This window comes from Pan troglodytes, chromosome 2, assembly GCF_028858775.2.
Source record: "Pan troglodytes isolate AG18354 chromosome 2, NHGRI_mPanTro3-v2.0_pri, whole genome shotgun sequence".
Taxonomy (NCBI): Eukaryota; Metazoa; Chordata; class Mammalia; order Primates; family Hominidae; genus Pan; species Pan troglodytes.
In genome coordinates this window covers 53,482,460-53,508,288 of record NC_086015.1, presented here as the reverse complement: position 1 = coordinate 53,508,288, position 25,829 = coordinate 53,482,460, and the positions used below count along the sequence as shown (strand labels likewise).

General features: G+C 51.4%; 1 protein-coding gene and 1 pseudogene across 10 annotated transcripts in view; both read right to left on the bottom strand.

Moving 5' to 3' along the window:
* The window catches only part of DAG1 (dystroglycan 1), a 68,578-nt gene extending 62,977 nt beyond the window's left edge, over positions 1-5,601 (bottom strand). The window contains exons 1-2 of one of the 10 annotated variants that reach the window (XM_063805780.1): positions 3,819-4,108; positions 3,203-3,287 (exon numbers count right to left, since the gene is read on the bottom strand). The gene's annotated coding sequence lies outside the window, so the exon portion shown is untranslated. Of the gene's footprint in view, positions 1-3,202; positions 3,288-3,362; positions 4,428-5,196 lie in introns of those variants that run through there. The other 9 variants (XM_063805778.1, XM_016941097.3, XM_001164796.7 and 6 more) reach the window with 9 other exon arrangements.
* A 9,461-nt stretch (positions 5,602-15,062) lies between these two features.
* LOC134809481 (putative uncharacterized protein FLJ38264) lies at positions 15,063-25,229 on the bottom strand (annotated as a pseudogene).
* Positions 25,230-25,829: the final 600 nt, after the last annotated feature.

Genomic DNA, 25,829 nt, shown 5'->3' with positions numbered 1-25,829 from the left:
CCATCTCAACTAAAAATAAAAAAAATCAGCCGGGTGTGGTGGCACGCGCCTGTAGTCCCAGCTACTCGGGAGGGCAAGACAGGAGAATCACTTGAACCCAGGAGGCGGAGGTTGCAGTGAGCCGAGATCATGCCACTGCACTCCAGCTTCGGCGACAGAGCAAGACTCGGTCTCAAAAAATATATATATATATTAGCCAGGAGTGATGGCGTGCGCCTGTGGTCCTAGCTACTCAGGATGCTGAGGTGGGAGGATTGCTTGAGCCAGGGAGGTTGGTCGAGGCTGCAGTGAGCCAAGATCCCACCACTGCACTCCAGCCTGGATAACAGAGTGAGACTCTGTCTCAGAAAAAAAAAAAAAAAAAAAAAGGCCAGGCGCAGTGGCTCACGCCTGTAATCTCAACACTTTGGGAGGCCGACGCGGGCGGATCACCTGAGATCAAGAGTTCAAGATTAGGCTGGCCAACATGGTGAAACCCCATCTCTACTAAAAATGCAAAAAATTAGCCTGGCGTGGTGGCAAGTGCCTGTGATCCCAGCTACTCGGGAGGCTGAGGCAGGAGAATTGCTTGAACCTGGGAGGCGGAGGTTGCAGTGAGCCAAGATCACGCCACTTTATTCCAGCCTAGGTGATGTGACAGAGCAAGACTCCGTCTCAAAAAAAAAAAAGGAAGAAAAGAAATGAAATATGCTCTCAACTGCCTCCACAAGGATGAACACACATTGACTCTCACGGGTTAAGATGCCTGCTGTGCGCAAGAGGAAATGCAGTACCCCAGGTTCAAGTAGGAGATAAAGTTTTGTGGTTTTTTTGTTTTTTTTTTTTTGAGACTGAGTCTCGCTCTTTTGCCCAGGCCGGACTGCAGTGGCGCTATCTCAGCTCACTGCAAGCTCCGCCTCCCGGGTTCACGTCATTCTCCTGCCTCAGCCTCCAGGAGAATGAGTAGCTGGGACTACAGGCGCCCGCCACCCCGCCCGGCTAATTTTTTGTATTTTTAGTAGAGACAGGGTTTCACCGTGTTAGCCAGGATGGTCTTGATCTCCTGACCTCGTGATCCACCCGCCTCAGCCTCCCAAAGTGCTGGGATTACGGGCGTGAGCCACCGCGCCTGGCCAGTTGTTTTATTTTTTATTTTTTTTGAGACCGAGTTTTGCTCGTCACCCAGGCTTTCAGCTCACTGCAACCTCCGCCTCCCGGGTTCAAGCGATTCTCCTGTCTCAGCCTCCCGAGTAGCTGCGATTAAAGGCGCCCGCCACCATGCCTGACTAATTTTTCTATTTTTTAGTAGAGACGGGGTTTCACCATGTCAGCCAGCCTGGTCCTGAACTCCTGACCTCAGGTAATCCACCTGCCTCAGAATCCCAAAGTGCTGGGATTACAGGCGTGAGCCACCACGCCCTGCCTGGAGATAAAGTTGTTTTTTTGTTTTATTTTGTTTTGTTTTTGAGACGGAGTCTCGATCTGTGGCCCAGGCTGGAGTGCAGTGGCTCTATCTCAACTCACTGCAAGCTCCGCCTCCCGGGTTCACGCCATTCTCCTGCCTCAGCCTCCTGAGTAGCTGGGACTACAGGTGCCCACCACCACGCCCGGCTAATTTTTTGTATTTTTAGTAGAGAGGGGGTTTCACCGTGTTAGCCAGGATGATCTCGATCTCCTGACCTCGTGATCCGCCCGCCTCGGCCTCCCAAACTGCTGGGATTACAGGTGGGAGCCACCGTGCCCGGCGATAAAGTTTTTAATAATCAAATGCCAGGCCTCCTTTCCTATGCATCCACGGCAGTCTAAGTGGTCCCTAAGTGGTCCCTCCAAATCCCACCATCCTCAACACTAACCAGACACAAGCAACTCTGTGGGTCACTATACCAGGTAGTCAAGAAGGAATTTAAATCCTTGGTTATGCTTGGTCTTCTGGCCCATGCATTCCAGAATGTAGCTCCTCCCCCATCATGGCAGGACATCCCCTCTGTACCACCTTTTCAGTCTCTCTTTTCTGATGGCTCCTTCTCCCTCCCCACCTCTCCTCTGTTAGCTGACTTAACTGCCAGAGGTCCTGACCCCCTCCCTCTTCCTGCCACTCCACCAGCAATATCTTTCTAAACACAGGTCTGGGTCACACCACTCTACTGATTAAAAGGCTCCCCAGACTCCTGCACCCCGCATACAAAGTTGGAACTCCTGAGCACAAGGCAGGCCCAGAGCTCGCACCTGCCAAGCTGGAGGACTCCCAAGCACTATTTTAGGTGCTCATGTACATGTGGTTCCCTGTGTCCAGGCCTTGATGTCCCCCACTAATTCCTGCTGGCCCTGAAAACCACAGCTCAGGAATTCCCTCTCTCCTCAGGCTACTATGTGAGCACGCTTAGCGGGCAGACACTATTAATCATGGGTTCCCCGGTCCCCACTGCCCCCTAAACTGAATTCCTTAAGGGCAGAAGCAGACTCTTTTACATGGGTCCCTAAGATCTACCACAGAATTTGGCAGATAGTGAATCAAAATATTTGTTAAAATGAATAAATGCATTTCGCAAAATCAATTTTTAAGAACAGTGAGGATTTGCACTGTGCCTCTTTTAACAAAAGCACATGTCAGCACAAGCTTTTATATCCCACAGGGTCTTCACATGATGGATCCAACTCCCTACTGAAATCTGATTTCTCCAAAATACAGGACACAGGCCATGAGCTTTTCTTCCTTAGTTCACAGCAAAAAAACCCCACAAAAGTTCAACTAAACTTCTCCATACTCAAATTATGGATTTTTATGCCTCCAAAATGTAGTACGGTTGAATTCTTTTTTAGAACAGGAACATTCCAAAATAATGTCTCTGAACTTAACTAAGCATAGAACCTGATAAAACTGCAATACCCCATCTACACCAGACTTTGCAAAACACCTGAAAGCACATCCAGCTCTTTATCTGGAATTATGTCCTATAAACACCACCTTCCCTTCACGGAGTCTGGCTTCTATGCCAGGAGTCACTTCTACTCGCTTATTTAGGGAAGCAGCAGGCTAGAATCTTAAGTTAGACTCTGCGCTATGAAGGTGCTGTCCCAGGCTCTTGCCTCAACCAGTCAAAACTTCATCGTCACGATTAAAACTAATTCTGAGGCAACTCGATTTACAAAAATAAGAACTTTTCAAGTTATAGAGATTAAAGGATGCATTTTAAGTTACCAGTTGAGTTTGTAGGAAACTAACTTAGAATTTATGGCAAAAAGATTCCAAGCCGAGACGACATTTTCTGTGGAGACACTATCCAAATACACTCGCAGGTGAACCAGGTCTGCCAAATACAAAGTGAAAAGGTAGTAAGTAAACAAGCCTCCAAAGGAGCTCAAGTAAGGATGACGGAACCCACCAAGGCTCTGAGCAGCTCTGACAGAGCAGTGGCGGCAGCGGTGCCCTTCCCTGCCTCTAGCGGGGCTCGACTCCCCACAGTCGGAATCCGGCCCAACTGGGCCACAACCCCTATTGGAAGCCAGGGAGGCGGCCCGCAGGCGGCTCACGACCGCGGCCAAGGCGCAGGCTCCGCGTTCCCGGGAGCGCGGGCCGAGCTAAGGCCTGGCCCATCGCCGCGGCGCGCGGCCCGGGCCTTGCAGCCGAACGCTCCGAGCCTTTGCCTGCGAGACCCAGAGCAAAGGGGCGGCTCCGCCCGGGCGGCACCGCCTCCTCACCCACAAGGACGTCCGCGGCCGTGTCCCCGCCCCGGGCCGAACAGCGAGCAGCAGCAGGTGTTCCGCGGAAGGCTCAGCCGGCAGCAGGGATGGGGGCCCAAGCAGCCAGGCACAGCGGATAGGGCGGGCGGTGCACTCACCCAGCGCCGGCGGGAGGACCGCGGCAGGTGTTCGCTCCTCCTGGCCCCAGGACGCCGCCACTGCCGCTCCCCGGGGACTCGGCGCGAAGCTGCCGCCGCCGCCACCGCCAAGCCTAAGAAGCGCGAGCGCCGCGCCGCAGCCTCCGCGCGAGCACGTACCGGGCGGTGAGAGGGCACTGAGCGCGAGGGCGGGGCGCGCGGCCGGAGCCTAGCAACCGCCTGACACGCGAGTGTTGCAGCCAATCCAGCGGCCAGCTCCCCGCGGCGCCGACTGGCTGTCCGCGCGCCGCCGGCTTCTGCCTGCGTCGGCCGCTCCGCAGCGCGCCGCACCCGCGCGCAAGCCCCGCCCCGGCCCGCACCTCTCTGCTCATTGGCTAGCCACTCCCCCGCCCTAAAAGTCACGCCCCATTATGGAAGCCTCGCCCCCACGGCCAGGGAAGTCCGTCCCGGGACACACCCCGGCGGCCGGTCCCGGTCACTCGGAGCCTTCAGAACCAGTAGTGTGGGGGAGGGGCTCCCCGCCCAACTTCAGGCCTTTGGGCTTCTAAGACTAATCAAGGGACAGTCAGGACTGCGAACTGGCCCAGCAACTGGCCACCCGTCGACTGCGTTCAGCCCTCCTTATTTCCTTCGAATGCAAATCAAGGGGTAATTCTAAGCCATGAGAACAATCAGGAAGCGTTCTCTCAATTGCAAAGGATGAAAGCCTTGCTGCCCGGCCCTTACACGGATGGGAGACTGAGGCCAGGGACAGGAGGAGCGGGAAGCTAGCTCATCTCCTAGAGCCTCGCCCACCGCAGGCTGGGGAGTCGGAAAGCGCCTCAGGCCTAACCCTCGTCCCCTCCCCCTGCCTGGAACACTGGAATCCGACGCCTGCTCTCCTGCCCAAAATAGCTCTAACTCGCAGGCGCTGGTCACTCACTCCTAGTGGCCTGCATTCTTTTGTTGGGGGAAGAAATAAGAGAAGGGGGTTGCTGCCTGGAACATTCAAGGGGAGGGTCCTAAAGTAGCTCTAGCTCTCCCCAGGACTTAACCGGCAGCCCCCCACCCCAAAAGCCCCAAACTTTACAGTTACCGAAACTGACAGTTACCGGATGGGTCTGGGAATGAGACCCGTGGTGGGCTCTGCTTCTCATCCCCACACCATGCGCAGGATGGGTCCATTACCTGCTTGGCCTGTGGCCAGGCTGGAATTCCAGGCCTGCACTCTTGACAGCAAGCACATTCTGAACACAGAACTGGCTGCCACCAGCCATGGTTTCCTCCCTGGATCCCGGAGAGCTCTGGGGCTCCCTGGCTTTCCCTCCCTCCTCAGGAGTGTCTGGGAGATGCAAGTTGCAGAGATAAGAAAGGAATGCCCCATCTCCCAAAAACATACCTTTTTGCAATTATCTATACTTCAGTGTCTCGGCTCCAAACCTCATTCACAGAGACAAGAAAAGGAAGGGGCTAGGTGCTGTGCTCCCGCCTGTAGTCCCAGCACTATGGGAGGCCGAGGCAGGTGGATGGATAGCTTGAGCTCAGGAGTTCAAGACCAGCCTGGGCAACGTGTCGAAACCCCACCTCTACAAAAAAGTACCAAAAAAAAAAAAAAAAATTTTTGACCAGCCGCGGTGGCTCACACCTGTAATCCCAGCACTTTGGGAGGCCAAGGCGGGTGGATCACCTGAGGTCAGGAGTTTGAGACCAGCCTGACCAACAACGTGAAACCCCGTCTCTACTAAAAATACAAAAATTAGCCGGGCATGGTGGCAGACGCCTGTAGTCCCAGCTACTCGGGAGGCGGAGACAGGAGAATCACGTGAACCCAGGAGGCAGACGTTGCAGTGAGCCGAGATCATGCCACTGAACTCCACCTGGGCAACAGAACAAGACTCTGTCTCAAAAAATAAAAATTAAAAATAAAATTGGCCAAGCAGGGTGGCACATGACCTGTGCTCCCAGCTACCTGGGAGGCTGAGGTGGGAGGATTGCTTGAGACCAGGAGGTTGATACTGCAGTGAGCGGGTGTTCACACCACTGCACTCCAGCCTGTGCAATAGAGGGAGACCCTGTCTCCAAAAAAAAAAAGGGGGGGGGGCTAACCATGCAGAAAATTATTTATTTGGGTTTCTAAGCAAAATATATTCTATTCTCTCATTCACTCCTTTGGCTCTGAGAGTGCACCACCTACCCCACCACCGTGCACTGCTTTGCAGCCATACGTTCTGCTGCATATTTTAGTGTCTGACTATATAGTTTTATATCTCAGGTCTGTAATTCCAGCACTTTGGGAGGCCAAGGAGGGTGGATCTCTTGAGCCCATGATTCAAGACCAGTCTGGACTATATAGTGAGACACCATCTCTACAAAAAAAATTTTTTAATTAGCCAGGTGCTTGAGCTTTGGAGATTAAAACTGCAATGAGCCATGATCACACCACTGCACTCCAGCCTGGGCAACAGAGTGAGACCCTGTCTCAAAAAAAAAGAAAGAGGCCAGGCGTGGTGGCTCACGCCTGTAATCCCAGCACTTCGGGAGGCCAAGGCGGGTGGATCACGAGGTCAGAAGATCGAGACAATCCTGGCTAACACGGTGAAACCCCGTCTCTACTAAAAATACAAAAAAAAATTAGCCGGGCGTTGTGGCATATGCCTGTAATCCTAGCTACTCGGGAGGCTGAGACAGGAGAATTGCTTGAACCAGGGAGGCGGAGGTTTCAGTGAGCCGAGTTCACACCATTGCACTCCAGCCTGGGCAACAAGAGGGAAACTCTGTCCCCCCTCAAAAAAAAAAAAAAAGGCAGGAGGCTTGGCTGACCAGACCTGAACAAGCCACTTAGGAGGCCTAACCACCTCCCACCAGAACCCAACCAGCCCCCACTGGAGTCCATACCAAAGTTGACACAGAAATAGCTGTCTTCATGGTCCCCTAGGCTGGCTTGGGGCTGTAAAGTTAAGGCCTCGTTACTCTCTTTAGTTCTAAGAGTCAAAGCCTTTACCCTCAGTGGGAACTGCACAGCCTACTCTAGAGTTCAGCACAAGGTCCCCAGTAACTCACCTTCCAAACCCCAGCAGAGCCTAGGCCACTCCAGGCCAGGTTTGGTGCTCACAACCAGTTGGAGGGCAGAACCAAAAATGAGGTCTGGGCCAGGCTCAGTGTCTCATACCTGTAATCCCAGCACTTTGGGAAACTAAGGCAGGTGGATCGTTTGAGCTCAGAAGTTCAAGAGCTGTCCATGGCCATACCACCCTGAATGCACCCAAGCTCATCTGATCTCAGAAGCTAAGCAGGGTTGGGCCTGGTTAGTACTTGGATGGGAGAAGTTTGAAACCAGACTACGCAACATGTTAGCAAGACCCCCATCTCTACAAAAAACTAAAAAATTAGCAAGGCATATGGCACCCACCTGTGGTCCCAGATACTCAGGAGGCTGAGGTGGATCACTTGAGCCTGGGAGGTGGAGGTTGCAGTGAGCTGCAGTCATGCCACTGCACTCCAGCCAGGTGACAGAGTAAGATCCTGACTCAAGAAAAAATAAAAAGGCTGGGCGCGGTGGCTCATGCCTGTAATCCCAACACTTTGGGAGGCTGAGATGGGTGGATCACGAGGTCAGGAGTTCCAGACCAGCCTGACCAATATGGTGAAATCCCTTCTCTACTAAAAATATGAAAATTAGCCGGGCGTGGTGGTGCACACCTGTAATCCCAGCTACTCAGGAGGCTGAAGCAGGAGAATCGCTTGAACCCAGGAGGCAGAGGTTGCAGTGAGCTAAGATTGCACCACTTCACTCCAGCCTGGGCAACAGAGTGAGACTCCGTCTCAAAAAAAAAAAAAGAAAGAAAGAAAGAAAGAAAAAAATGAGGCCTGGGTTACTCCCAGGAGCAGCTACTCAAAGGACCCATGTGGTATGGAATGGGGAGGACTGATCAAGAGGCAAAGAATGAGGATCTTCGGGCCTGTCAGTCCCCAACTCTCTTGGGCCTTCAGCCCCCAGTGTTTCGTCCACATAGACCCTCAACCTGAGGATTCAGGAAGATTATCTGATTAAGGTTTGTCTCCTCCACTGAAGTATGAGCCCTTGATGCTAGAGACCAACTTGCTTGGCCCCACATAGCAACCACCACCTAACAGCAAGTGGCAGATAGCAGAGGCTCAATTTTGGTTTCGGAAGGAAGGAAGCAAGTTGCTACTCCAAAGGTCCATGCCCTGTGCAAAGCCCAAGGCAAATGTCCTAGTGTTTGCTTGGGGCTCATGTGACTTAAACTAAGACCTTGGTTTTAGTTAGAACAAATCCAAGGGACATTACGTGGACCAAACTTTCTGATGGTCCTAGGATTCCAGGGCTTTTTACCCTGGCGTGTTTCCGAGAAGCTGAGGGTCAAGGACCAGTGCTCATCCTCAGATTCTTCCCAGGGGAGGGAGGCCTCTGCTGCTGATTCCTCTCCAGGCCTGACAGAGAGGGGCAGGGGCTGGTGCTGGTCAAGGGTGGAGGCTCCTGACCCAAATGCCAGGCCCACAGGCCTGCCTGAGGCAGAGGGCTAGCAAGCAGGGCCAGCCAAGTCACGGCAAGGGAGGAGTCCCTTTTGTCTGGATTTAACAGAAGGCTGATTGTTTGGCAGCTCTGGCAGAAAGAAAGGACTGATAAGTTCATCCGAGATAAACTGCCAGTAGGCGTGTTTGTGGGTCACCACCAGCCTTCCCAGAAGCCAGTTCCTCCCCTTGCAGGGCCCTCCACTCCAGCACTTCCACCAGACCCCTCCATACATGGCTGGCAAAGAGCATTCCTCCAGTCAACTGGGTCACAGCTTCCACACCTGTCCCTCTAGGAACATAGAGTCCTATGGGGCAGGAACCCCATAGCAAGGGGGACTGTTGGTTGAATAAATAAAAGACACCTTTCTTTTTTTGAGATGGAGTTTCGCTGTTGTTGCGAACTCCCAACCTCAGGTGATCCGCCTGCCTCAGCCTCCCAAAGTGCTGGGATTGCAGGCGTGAGTCACCGCACCCGGCCTATTCTTTTTTTTTTTTTTTTTTTTGTGACAAAGTCTCGCTCTTGTTCCCCAGGCTGGAGTGCGATGGCGCAATCTCGGCTCACTGCAACCTTCGCCTCCCGAGTTCAAGCGATTCTCCTGCCTCCGCCCCCAGAGTAGCTGGGATTACAGGCGCCTGCCGTGTCACGCCCAGCTAATTTTTGTATTTTTAGTTGAGACGGGGTTTCACCATGTTGGCCAGCCAGGCTGGTCTCAAACTCCTGACCTCAGGTGATCCATCCGCCTCGGCCTCCCAAAGTGCTGGGATTATAGGCGTGAGCCACCGCGACTGGCCTTCTTTATTTTTATTTTATTTATTTATTTATTTTAAACATTCTCCCTCTGTCACCCAGGCTGGAATGTAGTGGCTCAATCTTGACTCACTGCAACTTCTGCCTCCTGGGCTCAAGTGATTCTCCTGCCTCAGCCTCCTGAGTAGCTGGGAATACAGGCGCAGGGCCTGCCACCATGCCTGGCAATTTATTTATTTATTTATTTATTTATTTAATCTTTTTTTTTTTTTTTTTGAGACCGAGTCTTGCTCTGTCGCCCCGGCTGGAGTGCAGTGGTGCGATCTCGGCTCACTGCAAGCTCCGCCTCCCGGGTTCATGCCGTTATCCTGCCTCATCCTCCCGAGTAGCTGAGACTACAGGCGCCCGCCACCACGCCCGGCTAATTTTTTGTATTTTTAGTGGAGACAGGGTTTCACCGTGTTAGCCAGGATGGTCTCGATCTCCTGACCTCGTGATCCACCCTCCTCTGCCTCTCAAAGTGCTGGGATTACAGGCGTGAGCCACCGCGCCGGGCCAATTTTTTTTTAATTATTTATTTATTTATTTATTTTTTGAGACAAAATCTCACTCTGTGGCCCAGGCTGGAGTTCAGTGGCTCCATCTCTGTTCACTGTAACCTCCGCCTCCCGGGCCCAAGCGATTCTCCTGCCTCAGCCCCCTGAGTAGCTGGGATTACAGGCGCCCGCCACCACGCCCGGCTAATTTTTTTTTTTTTTTGAGGCGGAGTCTTGCTCAGTCACCCAGGCTGGAGTGCAGTGGCGCGATCTTGGCTCACTGCAACCTCTGCCTCCCAGGTTCACGCCATTCTCCTGCCTCAGTCTCCTGAGTAGCTGGGACTACAGGCACCCGCCACTATGCCCAGCTAATTTTTTTTTTTTTTTTTTTTTTTTGTATTTTTAGTAGAGACGGGATTTCACCGTGTTAGCCAGGATGGTCTCCATCTCCTGACCTTGTGATCAGCCCATCTTGGCCTCCCAAAGTGCTGGGATTACAGGCGCAAACCACCACGCCCGGCTTCTAATTTTTGTATTTTTACTAGAGACAGAGTTTCACCATGTTAGCCAGGCTGGTCTTGAACTCCTGACCTCAAGTGATCCGCCCACCTTGGCCTCCCAAAGTGCTGGGATTACAGGCATGAGCCACTGCACCTGGCCTCAGCAGGGGCTTATTCTTTACATGTACACACTGGAGAACGTGACTGATTAGCTAACATTCACCTTTTATTCCTTTATTAGTTCACCTCAAGACGGCCGGAGGACTGCTCTCATTCATCCCAGAAATGTCGAGGATTCCCTACACTAGAGATAGGGCTCTCAGAGGCCCTTCCTGTCTCTGTCAGCACTCAGCCTAGAGGCAAAAGCTATATTTTCACCTGGATCCAACACTTTCCAGTGTTTCAGGGGCATACTCATCAGCCATGACAGCAGGGTCAGAGTCAGTGTTTGCTTGGTGGCCCATCAATATCTCTGACTAAAGGGCCACTGAGGGGTGCCCAGGCCAATGAGAAGGACAGGCCCAAATAAGATCTAGCCAGCTCTGAAAGAGGTGTTTCTGCCCTAGAAAAGCCTCTGATTGACCCCTGAGCCAGATTTGGACTGACATGTGATGGAGAAGAGAACAATTCTGCTAAACTGGACGAATATGGGTGGTGTCCCCCACGACTTTGGGTTTAGCGGCTAGCTGGTCAGTAACTGAAGAGAATGAACAAACAGACCCCCTACCTTTGCTTGCTTCCACTGACTGCCTGGCTAGACTAAACCTAATCTAGTGTTTAGTCCAGTGCTCAAGGCCACAGACACAGTGTTTTGGGAATAGCCATGCAAAGTCAGTCTTGGGGGACTATCTTATCCCAGAGCCAGCAGGGAGCTGAATGTAGCTAAGGGAGGGGGCATTGGACATGTATGTCCACCCACGGGGAAAGGTGTTTTTTGGCCAGGTGTGGTGGCTCATGCCTGTAATCCCAGCACTTTGGGAGGCCAAGGCGGGCGGATCACCTGAGGTCAGAAGTTCGAGACCAGCCTGACCAACATGGAGAAACCCTGTCTCTACTAAAAATACAAAATTAGCCGGGCGTGGTGGCCTATCCCTGTAGTCCCAGCTACTTGGGCAGCTGAGGCAGGAGAATCGCTTGAACCCAGGAGGCAGAGGTTGCAGTGAGCCGAGACCACGCCACTGCACTCCAGCCTGGGCACTGGGCAACAAGAGCGAAACTCCATCTCAAAAAAAAAAAAAAGAATAAAGAATAAGCCCCTGCTGGCTAGGCACGGTGGCTCACGCCTGTAATCCCAGCACTTTGGGAGGCCAAGGTGGGCGGATCACGAGGTCAGGAGATGGAGACCATCCTGGCTAACACAGAACACGGTGAAACCCCGTCTCTACTGAAAATACAAAACATTAGCCGGGCGTGGTGGTGGGCGCCTGTAGTCCCAGCTACTCAGGAGGCTGAGGCAGGAGAATGGCGTGAACCCGGAAGGCAGAGCTTGCAGTGAGCCGAGATCATGCCACTGCACTCCAGCCTGGCGACAGAGTGAGACTCCGTCTCAAAAAAAAAAAAAAAAAAAAGAATAAGCCCCTGCTGAGACTCAGAGCCGAGTTCACTGTATGACTTTGCAAAGCTGCTTGCCCTCTCTAAGCCCCTTGGTCACCTCATCATCAAGTGACCTCATATGTGGGCTGTGGCCCTGTCTGCTCACTAAAAATGACAGAAGACCAGATTATGTGACTGAGTCACGGCCAGGGTGAAACATCCATCCATGCCTTGTTGAATCCACAGATATTTACTGAGTCTATTGCACGCTAGGAACACAGGAAGAGATAAAAGGGACAAGCCCTTCCCTTGTGGAGCCCAAATTCCAGACAAATAAGACAGTAAATAAAATAAGTAAATACAAATGTAATAATCAGGTAGTTACAAAGGGGATGAGAGGGAAGGGGGGAACCAGGGTGTACTGTGTGGTGCAGAACATTTGAGAAATCCACTCTTTGAAGGCAGAGCCTATAGGAAACACGGAGGAAACCCTGGGGTTTTCTGGAGAGTGAATGGAATAAGCCTAGAGAAAGGCCACAGTGAAGGCTTAGGAGAAAGTGGGCAGGGCAGGCCTGAAAGACCTTGGAAATCCCCAAGGCCTGAGCAGTGAATGGAGTGGTGATAAAGGAGAGAAAGCAACAGACGGGAGAGCAGGCACCAGCACTATATTTAACCAGGCTGGGCTTTGCCAGAAAGGTAGGATCCCAGGAGCAAGGGGCATGGTAGCTGAAAGATGGGAGCAAGGAGGAGGAGGAGGAGGAGAAGGAGGGTGGGAGGGCCAGGGCAGGCAGTGCCCTCAGGCCTCCAGGAAGGAATGCAGTTGGGTGAGGGGTGAGGGGACAGCAGCTGAGCTCCAGGCTTGCAGCCCTTCCTTCCCCTGTAGGTGGGGAAAGAAAGGTGGGAGCACAGAGGAGGGGTTGGGGAGGAGAGAGCAGGCAGAGTGGAGGCAGAGATGGGGGTCATGTGGAGGAGGGGCAACAGGCATCAGGGAAGTCAAGTCAGAACAAGCATTTAGAGAGAAAATTTCTCACTTGTCCTTCCTCCACCTTCCCTGGAATGCAGAGAGGCCACTCCCCTCCTTCCAGCCCCAGGAGAGAAAAGTCAAAGGGGAAGGGACATGGTGGAGGAAGGGCTCCCTTGGGCCTGGATATACTCCTGGTATACTCAGTATGTAAGGACTTCAGGGGAGACCCAGCATGGCCCATCAGAGAGGGCCCAGCGTCAACTGCCTGGGGAAAGGAAACGCATGGACTGGGCCAATGGCAGAGGTGGGAGAAAGGAGAGAGTGGAGAGGAGAGGGTAGCTGGGGAGCAGGGAGCAGTTGGGGAAGGTCCTGCCTTAAGATGGATTCCAGGGCAAACCCCCACCTACCTCCCCCAGAGCTACTGCTTGACACAAGCATGCTGGAGGCCTTCAGGACAGGTGTAGGGTCACCTGGTAGGCACAAAGCCCAGGCCAGCTGTCCCATCCATCTCTGGGATGCTCTGGGCCGGTGACCCTCAAACGTCCCTCCCAGCAGCTGTCACTTAACCAAGCTGGACAGAATTTCTGGCTGGGGTCGCCCACGAATATGTGTGACCCTCAGGAAAAGGTCTATGTCCATCAGATGAGTTAACTATGCTGGACCTGGCAGGGGACCCCAGGGACTAGGAAGGCCTGGAGTGGGAAGTATTAGGGGCTGAGCTCAGAACTGGCCTTTAAGGTAAGAAAGAGAGAGACCCCAGCTTGAAGCCCAGGCTGTGGGCCTTCAGGGGTGGGCATGACTGGCTATAGCATGGTAGTGGCTCTCTGCAGAGGCACTGACATGTCCCCAGTGCCATACAAAAACCCATTCATGGTGTGTGGAGGGTTTTTCTAGAAAAGGTTAAAAGAAATATTTCATCATCTCCATGCCCTGGGATACTTAAAAGAATGTAGCAGCTGATATAAAGGTGAGGACATGTAGGTGTGAGGAAGGCTGCTCCAGGGCCCAGCAGCTGCTCCTCCTACCTTGGGGAAATCCCAGGGAGAAAGCCTGGTCTCAGCTGACCCCCTATTCTTCCTCTGCCCAAAACCCCCCTATACTCACTCTGCTGCCTGGGGCTCTCAGCAATTTGTTCAAGGTCAGCAGCACTGAGGCCCTGGCCGGTAGAGAAGTGGGAAATCTCAGGCCTCCTCAGGACACCTACAACCACTGGGAACAGACTTGTTTCTAGTAAGCCCCACTGAGCTCACAGGAGGCAGAGCTCAGGGATGCCCAGGCCCACTTGCTGTCACAGTCAAGGTCTTACCCAGGGTCAAGGCCCCAAGGGCTGGGTGTGCACAAGCAGGTGCGCTGGTGCCTGCCTCTGACTGACTGGGGCCTTGGGCAAAGACTTCTCTCTGTATCCTTTCCCCCTCTGACTCCTGTGGACCAGAGCTTTCCAAAGGGCCCTTAGGAATCCTAGGTTCTGTTTGTTTGGTTTTTTTTTAGAGGGTGTCTCACTCTGTCGCCCAGGCGGGAGTGCAATGGCACAATCTCGGCTCACTGCAACCTCCACCTCCTGGGTTCAAGCAATTCTCCTGCCTCAGCCTCCCGAGCATCTGGGATTACAGGCGTGTACCACCACACCCAGCTAATTTTTGTATTTTTAGTAGAGACGGGGGTTTTGCCATGTTGGACAGGATGGTCTCAATCTCCTGACCTCAGGTGATCTGCGTACCTTGGCCTCCCAAAGTGCTGGGATTACAGGGGTGAGCCACTGTGTCTGGCCTTCTGTTTGCTTTTCTTCCTAGGAATAGGATCAAGCCACAGGAGTGAATAAGGAAAGAGGAGGGTGGGGAAAGAGAAAATTCAACCCAGGAATGAGGAGTCGGGGGGAGTCCTGAGGTGGGGCCGAGCAGCCTAGGAGGATAGCCTTTGGGGGAACCTCTGGAAGGAAGAGGAGAGCACTTGGTTCCCTCCCTACTCCCAATCCCCCACCCCCACACATTCTTTCCCTGAAGAATTCCAGCTGCATTTGCATGCATGAGAACCAGGCAGTCCCTTTGGCATGGACATGCTTCCGTCCCCGTTTCCTGGGTACCCTCCCTCAATTCCCTCCCACCCGCACCAGCTCTCCTTTCCCATGCTCAAGCAACTAGAGAGCTTCCTCACCTGCTGCTGCCAGGCCTCCTCCCTCCCTCTTCCTGCAGCTGTTCCCAGACAGCTGGATGAAGGTGGGACACTGTCCCTGACTGACCTGCCACAAACTCCCCCTCCCCTGTCTTGATGGCTTTGCTGCCCACCCTTGCAGATGTCCTTGGCCTCAAATTCTGGAGACCCTCACCCACTGGCCACCACAGACATGGGCTGCCTACCCGCTTGCCTTGCCAGCAGCAACAGCTGCTGCTGTTCCCAGGCTCCTCTAGGGCCAAGGTCCCCCTGCCTCCTATCGGCCTGAGGTGCCAGCCTCTACCCTGCACCCCCCTTGTCTTCTTGGGCCTTGGTCGTCTGAATACCTTCTCCCTCCTAAGAACAATGGTCTGCAGAAGGAGGGGCTACAGGGCCCTGTCCTCAGCTGGAGACTCTGCGTGCAGCACACTGCTAATCCAGTCCACTGTGGCACCAGCCAGAGCTAACTTCCAAACCCAAATCTACCTATGATCCTGCCCTGCTCAGCATTCTTCCTGTCTTCCAGCTGCTGGAGGACAAGGATCCCTCACGTGCCCCCTGACCAGCCTCCTGGTCCTATCCCCTCCACTTTACCTCACCTCTTCCTGCTTCTTCACCCTCCACTTCTCCCCATGCCTCTCCACTTCCACATCTTTCTTTTTTGAAACGGAGTTTCGTTCTGTCGCCCAGGCTGGAGTGCAGTGGCGCGATCTAGGCTCACTGCATCCGCCTCCTGGGTTCAAGCAGTTCTTCGCCTCAGTTTCCCAAGTAGCTGGGACTATAGGCACCCGCTACCATGCCCAGCTAATTTTTGTATTTTTAGTAGAGACGGGGTTTCATCATATTGGCCAGGCTAGTCTCGAACTCCTGACCTTGTGATCTGCCCACCGGCCAAAGTTTTGGGATTACAGGTGTGAGCCATTGCGCCCGGCCATGAATGAAATTTTGATTGAAAATTAGGCCTCTAGCCAGTCGCGGTGGCTCACACCTGTAATCCCAGCACTTTGGGAGGCCCAGGCGGATGGGTCACCTGAGGTCAGGAGTTTGAGACCAGCCTGACCAACAAGATGAAACCCCATCTCTACTAAAAATGCAAAAATTAGCCGGGCATGGTGACCGGCACCTGTAGTCCCAGCTACTCAGGAGGCTGAGGCAGGAGAATCGCTTGAACCTGGGAGGTGGATGTTGCAGTGAGCTGAGATCACACCATTGCACTCCAGCCTAGGTGACAAAGCGAGACTCTGCCTCAAAAAAAAAAAAAAAAGAAAGAAAGAAAAGGAAAAAAGAAAATTAGGCCTATTGCCGGGCATGGTGGCTCCTGCCTGTAACCCCAACACTTTGGGAGGCTGAGGCAGGTGGATCACCTGAGGTCAGGAGTTCGAGACCAGCCTGGCCAACATGGTGAAGCCCCATATCTACTAAAAATACAAAAAATTGGCCAGGTGTGGTGGCTCACACCTGTAATCCCAGCACTTTGGGAGGCCAAGGCTGGTGGATCACCTGAGGTTGGGAGTTCGAGACCAGCATGACCAACATGGAGAAACCTTGTCTCTACTGAAAAATACAAAATTAGCCAGGCGTGGTGGCACATGTCTGTAATCCCAGCTACTCTGGAGGCTGAGGTGGAAGAATCGCTTGAACCCAGGAGGCAGAGGTTGCGGTGAGCCAAGATTTGCACTTCAGCCTGGGCAACAAGAGCAAAACTCTGTCTCAAAAAAAAAATTAATTAATTAAAAATACAAAAAATTAGCTGGGCATGGTGGCATGTGCCTGTAATCCCAGCTACTCCGTAGGCTGAGGGAGGATTGCTTGACCCCGGGGGGCGGAGGTTGCAGTGAGCCTAGATTGTGCCATTGCACTCCAGGCTAGGCAACAAGAGTGAAACTCTGTCTCAAAAAAAAAAAAAAAAGAAAAGAAAAAAGAAGAAAAATAGGCCTCTTGGATATTTTAGTCTGTGCTGGAGACCTGTAGCTTTCTGGAAAGACCTTCCACAGAGTCCCATTGGCAATTTTGAGCCCAAATTCCACAAGCCCACACACTTTCAAGGACATGCAAGGATGTCCAGCCTCCTGCAGAATAAATTAAGCCCCACCCTCACCCTACCCTAAGCAACAGGGACCTCCATGTGAGAAGGCCACATGGAGGAGGAGTTGGTCAAGACTTACCAGTCTCCTCCTCTCTCCTCGACCCCCTATAGATACTCTCACTTGTGAAGGTTCCTCTTCCACCTACCCAAGTTTTGCCCACCCCACTCAAGAACAACACCCCCAAGCCTTCCTGACATCTGACTCCTCATTGTCTAGGAAACCTCAAGCTTCTAGAGGGCAACGATTGCCCTTGATAATAAGTTACCATCACTGAGCGCTGTCCTATATCTTTGGCACACGATATCTCACCATGCCTTCCAGCAACCCTCTGTCACAGTTATTATTGGCCCCACGTTACAGATGAGAAAACTGAGGCCCAAAGGTTAAGTCACTTACTAAAAGTCCCATAGCCAGTAAGTGGCCAAGCTATGGATCTGTGCTTATCTTTGTAAGCTTTACTGGGCCTGGCCCAGAATAAGAATTCCACTAATGCTTGCTGAATGAGTCAATGAATGGATACAATTCCATCAAAACTATAGTTACCAGGACCTATCCAACCCTAGGGCCCAGGACACAGAGGCCTTGGAGCCATGTAAGGGGCTTCCAGGCCAGTCCAGGAAGAACAAGGCTAGGTTTCTGTCCCTCTCCCACCTTGGGCATGTGGCCAGCAGCTACTTTGAACTTACCTTGGTGGAGTCTTGACACTGTTGAATTATGGGAGTAGTCAGGATCCAGAGACAGAGAGAAGAGGTTGCAGGGCAACATCAGTAAGGAAGAAAAGGCAGAGGCCTCCAGGTTGGCTCACCCCCTTAAAAAAGCAGCAAAAAGGCTGGGTGCAGTGGCTCACGCCTGTAATCCCAGCACTTTGGGAGGCCAAGGCAGGTGGATCACCTGAGGTCGGGAGTTCAAGACCAGCCTGAGCAACATGGTGAAACCCCGTCTCTACTAAAAATACAAAAATTAGCCGGGCGTAGTGGCGTGCACCTGTGATCCCAGCTACTTGGGAGGGTGAGACAAGAGAATCGCTTGAACCCGGGAGGTGGAGGTTGCAGTGAGCCAAAATAACACCACTGCACTCCAGCCTGGGCAACAAACAGAGCGAGACTTCCTCTCAAAAAAAAAAAAAAAAAAAAAAAAAGCAGCAAAAAGGCCTAGGGCCCATTGGATGAACAAAGATATTCTCAGGGTGGCCTGATTATAGGGTCTTCTGCAGTTCTGGGGTTTAGTCTAAGCCCACTTCAGTCGTTATTTGTAATCAGGGTAAGGAATTGGGAGGAGGGCAGGGAAGTAGCCAAATCAAATCATAAAGCCCTTTATTGAGCACCTACTCCATTCCTAGACATTCAAGAAGGCAAAAAGCTGAGAAATAGAAGTCATAGGCAGGGCAGCTGAGAAGCATGTGTTTCTGCTCTTGGGTAGCAAAAGCTGCACCCAGGAAACAAGGAGGTGTGAGGGCCTGGTCTGAGAAGGCCACATGGAGGAGGGATCACTGTAGTGGAGTCTTTGGAGAGGGGAGCAGCTGAATTTCCTACTGGCTTGGTGAACTCCCAGGAAGAGTTCACAGTAGCAGGACATGTCCAAGCCTGGTCAGATGGACAAGAATGGTGCAGAGGTGATTGTCCCAGCAGGCCTTGACCAGGCATCCTAGACTTTGCTGGAACTTGCCTGACTCTGAGCAGAATGATCTGGAGTATGGGTCAAGCAGGGGGAGCACAGGGAAAAAGATAGGGGAACTGACAAGAGAGCCATCTGGGCAGCCTCCTGCTGGGCCTTGCATTACCCCACACAAAGGTCATCTCATTCCTGATTCCTTTCATAATGAAATAAAAGGTGCCCATAATGAGGCCCATGGTGGGACGTGGTGGGACCTGGTGGGGCCCAGTGACTTCAGCAGCAGGACATGGGTCCCAGGAAATCCAGGGAAGCACAGGCATTCTTTGGCTCCCTGTGCCCAGCAGCTGCAGGAAGCTGTTCCAAGCTGCTGGCTCTCCCAGCAGTCCCCAAGGACCGGAGAAAATCTTGTTTCCTGCCATCCCCCCTAATTGGACACACAGAGTCCTGGATGGGGGCAGCTGAGTACTCCATGGCATGCCCCAGGGAGATCATGGGCTGCCAGACTACATTTAGGAAGGCAGTGTGGAGCCTGTCTCGAGACCAAGCCTGGGAAGGGGATACCATGGATTTCATAACTTATGGTAGGGTCTCCAACCTTCCTTATCTCCATTATCTGAAAAAGCTATAGACAATTTTTCCAGAAACACACCCTCTACACACACCATCTTGCTGCAATTTAAAAGAGTCCCTGAAAGTTCTGCAGTACTAGGAGCCCCTGCAATGTGCTTAAGGTCAGAGAAATTCCAGTGTGGTTCTGTCTCAACTGGCTGTGAGCCCTGGGCCCACCCTTGGCCACCTTGACTTGCACTGCCCTCTAGAGCCTGAGGGGTTGGGCTAGGAAAGCCTTGAGAGACTCACCTGTTCTGCCACCTGCTTAGAGCTACTTCAAATCATCCTACAAGAGACAGTGGAAAAGAAATGGCAGCTTCTGGCTGGGTATGGTGCCTTGCGCCAGTAATTCCAGCGCTTGGGGAGATCTAGGTGGGAGAATTGCTTTGCTTGAAGCCAGGAGTTCAGGACCAGCCAGGGCAACATAGCAAGACCTTATCTATAAAACAAAAAAAAGAAAAAAAAAAAGAAAAAAAAATTAGCCAGACATGGTGGCATGCATCTGTAGTCCCAGCTACTCAAGAGGCTGAGCTGAGAGGATCCTTTGAGCCCAAGAGGTTGAGTCTGCTGTGAGCTGTGAACATGCCATTGCACTCAAGCCTGGGTGACAGAGACCGAGTTTCTTATTTATGTATTTATTTATTTTTGAGACAGAGTCTCACTCTGTCACCTAGGCTGGAGTGCAATGGCTCAATCACGGCTCACCGTAGCCTCAACCTCCCAGGCTTATGCAATCCTCCCACCTTACCCTCCCAAGCAGCTAGAACTATAGGCACATGCCACCACGCTCGGCTAATTTTTTTGTTTGTTTGTTTTGTTTTTTTACAGGCAGCCTCCTGAGCCAGAGTAGACTCCGAAACACCCCTTGCTAATTTTTGTAATTTTTGTCGAGATAGGGTTTTGCTATGTTGCCCAAGCTGGTTTCTAACTCCTGAGCTCAGGCGATCTGCCCGCCTTGGCCTCCCAAAGTGTTGGGATTTCATGCATGAGCCACCTTGCCTGGCCAAAACCCTGTCTGTCTGTCTGTCTGTCTGTCTTTCTGTCTGTCTGTCTTTCTTTCTTTCTTTCTTTCTTTCTCCCTCTCTCTCTTTCTTTCCTTTCTTTCTTTCTCCCTCTCTCTCTCTTTCTTTCCTTCCTTCCTTCCTTCCTTTCTTTCTTTTCTTTCTTTCTTTCTTTCTTTTTTATGGAGTCTTATTCTGTCACCCAGGCTGGAGTGCACTGGTGTGATCTTGGCTCACTGCAACCTCCGCCTCCGCAGGTTCAAGCAATTCTCCTGCTTCAGCCTCCCGAGTAGCTGGGATTACAGGCTCCTGTCACTGTGCCAGGCTAATTTTTTTGTATTTTTAGTGGAGACAGGGTTTCACCATCTTAGCCAGGCTGATCTTGAACTCCTGACCTTGTGATCCACCCGCCTCAGCCTCCCAAAGTGCTGGGATTACAGGCGTGAGCCACCGCTCTTTCTTTTTTGTTTTTTTGAGACGGAGTCTTGCTCTTGTCACCCAGGCTGGAGTGCAATGGGCTCACTGCAACCTCTGGGTCCCGGCTTCAAGCAATTCTCCCGCCTCAGCCTCCCCAGTAGCTGGGATTACAGGCGCCATCCCTCCCAAATCACGCCCGGTTAATTTTTGTATTTTTAGTAGAAACGGAGTTTCGTCATGTTGGCCAGGATGGTCTTGAACTCCTGACCTCAGGTGACCCACCCGCCTTGGCCTCCCAAAGTACTGGGATTACAGCCGTGAGCCACTGTGCCCGGCCAACCCTGTTTCTAAAAAAAAAAAGAAAGAAAGAAAGAAAGAAAGGTAGTTCCAAACTCAGTTGAGAAGCTAGGCCTGCACTTGTGAGTACAGAGCAGTCCACGCCCAATAGATTTGCCTAGACTGTCAACATTGGTTCCTTACCTTCTGCCCGTCCAGTTGGGTCTGGCTGCCAGTTTGTGGACTCCTGGAGGCTTTTGAGGCTCTGAGCTCTCATCCACAAACACACACATCCATCACTAATCCTTCTGTTTTTCCTTTTATTTATTGGCAGTATCAGTCACTCACTACATTTATATGTGTGTGTGTGTGTGTGTATGTATGTGTGTTTGTATATGTGTGTGTGTGTATATATATATATATATATATATATTTTTTTTTTTTTTTTGAGACAGAGTCTCACTCTGTCATCCAGACTGCAGTGCAGTGGCGTGATCTCAGCTCACTGCAACCTCTGCCTCCTGGTTTCAAGTGACTCTCCTGCCTCAGCCTCCCTAGTAGCTGAGATTACAGGTACAGGTACAAGCTGCCACATCCAGCTAATTTTTTTTTTTTTTTTTTTGGTTTTTCTTTGAGACGGAGTCTCACTCTGTCGCCCAGGCTGGAGTCTTGTGGTGCGATCTCAGCTCACTGCAACCTCCACCTCCCGGGTTCAAGCAGTTCTCCTGCCTCAGCCTCCCGAGTAGCTGGGATTACAGGCATGCACCACCACACCCAGCTAATTTTTGTATTTTTTTTTTTTTTTTTTTGAGATGGAGTCTCGTTCTGTTGCCCAGGCTGGAGGTACAGTGGTGCAAGCTCCGCTCACTGCAAGCTCCGCCTTCCAGGTTCACGCCATTGTCCTGCCTCAGTCTCCCGAGTAGCTGGGACTACAGGCGCCCGCCACCACGCCCGGCTAATTTTTTTGTATTTTTAGTAGAGACAGGGTTTCGCTGTGTTAGCCACGATGGTCTCGATCTCCTGACCTCGTGATCTACCCGCCTCGGCCTCCCAAAGTGCTGGGATTACAGGCGTGAGCCACCGCGCCCGGCCAATTTTTGTATTTTTAATAGAGATGGGGTTTCACCATGTTGGCCAAGCTGGTCTCGAATTCACAACCTCAGGTGATTCTCCCGCCTCAGCCTCCCAAAGTGCTGAGATTACAGGCATGAGCCACTACGCCTGGCCAATTTTTTGTATTTTTAGTAGAGACAGGGTTTCCCTATGATGGCTAGACTGGTCTTGAACTCCTGACCTCAGGTGATCCACCCACCTCGGCCTCCCAATGTGTTGTGATTACAGGCATGAGCCACCATGCCTGGCTTTTTGTTTTGTTTTGTTTTTTTGGACAGATCTTGTTTGGTGGCCCAGGCTGGAGTACAGTGGGGCGATCACGGCCCACTGCAGTCTTGAACTCCTGTGCTCAAGCAATCTTCCCACCTCAGCCTCCCAAAGAACTATTTTATTTTATTATTATTATTTTTTTTTTGAGACAGAGTTTCGCTTTTGTTGCCCAGGCTGGAGTGCAATGGCGCAATCTCAGCTCACCGCAACCTCCGCCTCCCAGGTTCAAGCAATTCTCCTGCCTCAGCCTCCCGAGTAGCTGGGATTACAGGCATGCACCACCATGCCTAGCTAATTTTGTATTTTTAGTAGAGATGGGGTTTCTCCATGCTGAGTCTGGTCTCAAACTCCTGACCTCAGGTGATCTGCCCACCTCAGCCTCCCAAAGTGCTTGGATTACAGGCGTGAGCCACTGTGCCTGGCCTATTTTATTTTATTTTATTATTTTTTTTGAGACATAGTCTTGCTCTGTGGCCCAGACTGGAGTGCAATGGCGCAATTTCAGCTCACTACAAACTCTGCCTCCCGGGTTCAAACAATTCTCCTGCCTCGGCCTCCTGAGTAGCTGGGATTACAGGCGCCTGCCACGACGCCCAACTAATTTTTTGTGTGTGTTTTTAGTAGAGATGAGATTTCATCATGTTGGCCAGGCTGGTCTCGAACTCCTGACCTCAAGTGATCCACCCACCTCTGCCTCCCGTAGTGGTGCTGGGTTTACACTGCACTCCAGCCTGGGCGACAGAGCGAGACTCCGTCTCAAAAAAACAAACAAACAAACAAACAAACAAACAAACAAAAGCTCTATGAGAGCAGAACCTTTGCTGTATGTTTCTGTGAGAAAAGTGTTCAGTAAATAATAGTTTTTTATTTTATATATATATATATTTGTTTGTTTTTTCTTTTGAGACAGAGTCTTGCTCTGTGGTGCCCAGGTTTGAGTGCTGTGGCGCGATCTTGGCTCACGGCAGCCTCTGCCTCCTGGGTTCAAGTGATTCTCCTGCCTCAGCCTCCCGAGTAGCTGGGACTACAGGTCATCATGCCTTGCTAACTTTTGTATTTTTAGGAGAGACGGGGTTTCACAATGTTGGCTAGGCTGGTCTCAAACTCCTGGCCTCAGGTGATCCACCCACCTTGGCCTCACAAAGCATTGGGATTACAGGTGTGAGCCACCGTGCCAGGCCTATATTTATTTATTTTTTTTAGAGACAGGGTCTCACTATGTTGCCCAGCCTGGCCTCAAACTCCTGGGATCAAGCAATCCTCCTGCCTCACCCTCCCAAAGTGCTGGGATTACAGGCATGAGCCACTGTACCCAGCAAAATATTTGTTAAATAAAAAAAATCATAAAGCTGAAACTAGATCTATATACAATTTGGCAGAAGGATTCTATGACCACTCATCAGCTGTGTGGCTTTGAGCAAGTTATTCAATCTTTCTATTTTTCCATTCAGTTTTCTTACCTTTCCACTCAGTTTCTTTTCTTTCTTTTTTTTTTTTTTTGAGACGGAGTCTCGCTCTCGTCGCCCAGGCTGAAGTGCAATGGCTCGATCTCAGCTCACTGCAACCTCCCCCTCCCGGGTTCAAGGGATTCTCCTGCCTCAGCCTCCCGAGAAGCTGGGATTACAGATGCATACCACCACGCCCGGCTATTTTTTGTATTTTTAGTAGAGACAGGGTTTCCCCTGGCTGGGCATGGTGGCTCACGCCTGTAATCCCAGCACTTTGGGAGGCCGAGGCGGGCGGATCATGAGGTCAGGAGATTGAGACCATCCTGGCCAACATGGTGAAACCTCTTCTCTACTAAAAATACAAAAATTAGCTGAGCGTGGTGGCATGCAACTTTAATCCCAGCTACTCGGGAGGCTGAGGCAAGAGAATCGCTTGAACCCGGGAGGTGAAGGTTGCAGTGAGCCGAGATCACATCACTGTGCTGCAGCCTGGCAACAAAGCGAGACTCCGTCTCAAAAAAAAAAAAAAAAAAAAAAAAAAAGAGCTAGACGGGGTTTCACCATGTTGGCCAGGCTGGTCTCAAACTCCTGACCTTGTGGTCCGCCTGCCTCGGCCTCCCAAAGTCCTGGGATTACAAATGTGAGCTGCCACGCCTGACCCATTTACCACAAGTTTATGCATACATCCTCCGAGGGCAGGAGTTCTTACCTTGAAGGCTGTGGGCAGTCTTTATGGGTCTCTGGAAAGAAAGAGAGAGAAGGAAGGAAGGAGGGAGGGAAGGAAGGTAGGAGGGAAGGAGGGAGGGAGGAAAAGAAAGAAGAAAGAAGGAAGGAAGAAAAAAAAAAAGGCTGGGCAGAGAATGAATGGGCTTGCAAAATACTTTCAGCCAGCCATTTCCAGAACTCAGGTGTGGACCATACAAAAGGGAGCCTGGCACAGTGTTGTTGTTTTTCATTGTCTTGGTAATGCTAGGACATAAGAGCAGAGAAAAACCTTTGGAAAGCTGGGGATCCAAGGTTAAGGTAAGGAATATCATTTCAGGCCCCATCAGCCTTGGATAGATGAGCTTGATTCTCAGAGGCAGGTGATGCTCCATCTTCCAGCAGATGGCGCTAACTGTCCTTATTATATCTGAGGGTTGCCAGGTTAGAGACTGTTCTCGGAGACCTGAGATAGGGACTGGTCGCAGGAAATGGTGCCAAGGAAACGGAAGGTCATCATTCACTAATTAAACACCAACTAAACACCTATGTGCCAAGGCCTATTCTAGGCACTGAGAATTTGGCCATGAACAAGACAAAGTCCTACTTTTACAAGGGGTGCATTTTAGAGATGTGTTGTCAAATATGATAGTCACCAGTTTACACATGGCTACTGAGCACTTGAAATGTGGCTAGTCCGCGGAGCGCGGTGGCTCATGCCTGTAATCCCAGCACTTTGGGAGGCCGAGGTGGACAGAATACGAACGAGGTCAGGAGTTCGAGACCAGCCTGACCAACATGGTAAAACCCCGTCTCTACTAAAAATACAAAAATTAGCCGGGCGTGGTGGCGGGTGCCTGTAATCCCAGCTACTCAGGAGGCCGAGGCAGGAGAATCGCTTGAACCTGGGAGGCGGAGGTTGCAGTGAGCCGAGATCGCGCCACTGCACTCCAGCCTGGGCGACAGAGCGAGACTCCGTCTCAAAAAAAAAAAAAGGGCCAGGCGCTGTGGCTCACGCCTGTAATCCCAGCACTTTGGGAGGCCAAGGCGGGCGGATTGCCTGAGCTCAGGAGTTCGCGACCAGCCTGGGCAACACGGTGAAACCCCATCTCTACTTAAATACAAAAAATTAGCCGGGCGTGGGTGCCCCTATAGTCCCAGCTACTTGGGAGGCTAAGCCGGAAAATCGCTTGAACCAGGAAGGCTGAGGTTGCAGTGAGCCGAGATCGTGCCACTGCACTCCAGCCTGGGCGACAGAGCGAAACTCCATCTAAAAAAAATAAAAATAAAAATAAAAGAAATGTGGCTAGTTCAAATTGAGATGTGCTGTAAGTGTAAAATATACACCAATGTCAAATATTTCGTATGGAAAAAATAACCTAAACTAATATTTTAAACATTAATTTTTATGTTGAAATGATCATCTTTTATATACAAGTGAAATATCCTATTAAAATAAATTTAACCTCTTTCTTTCTTTCTTTCTTTCTTTCTTTCTTTTTGAGACGGAGTCTTGCTCTGCTACCCAGG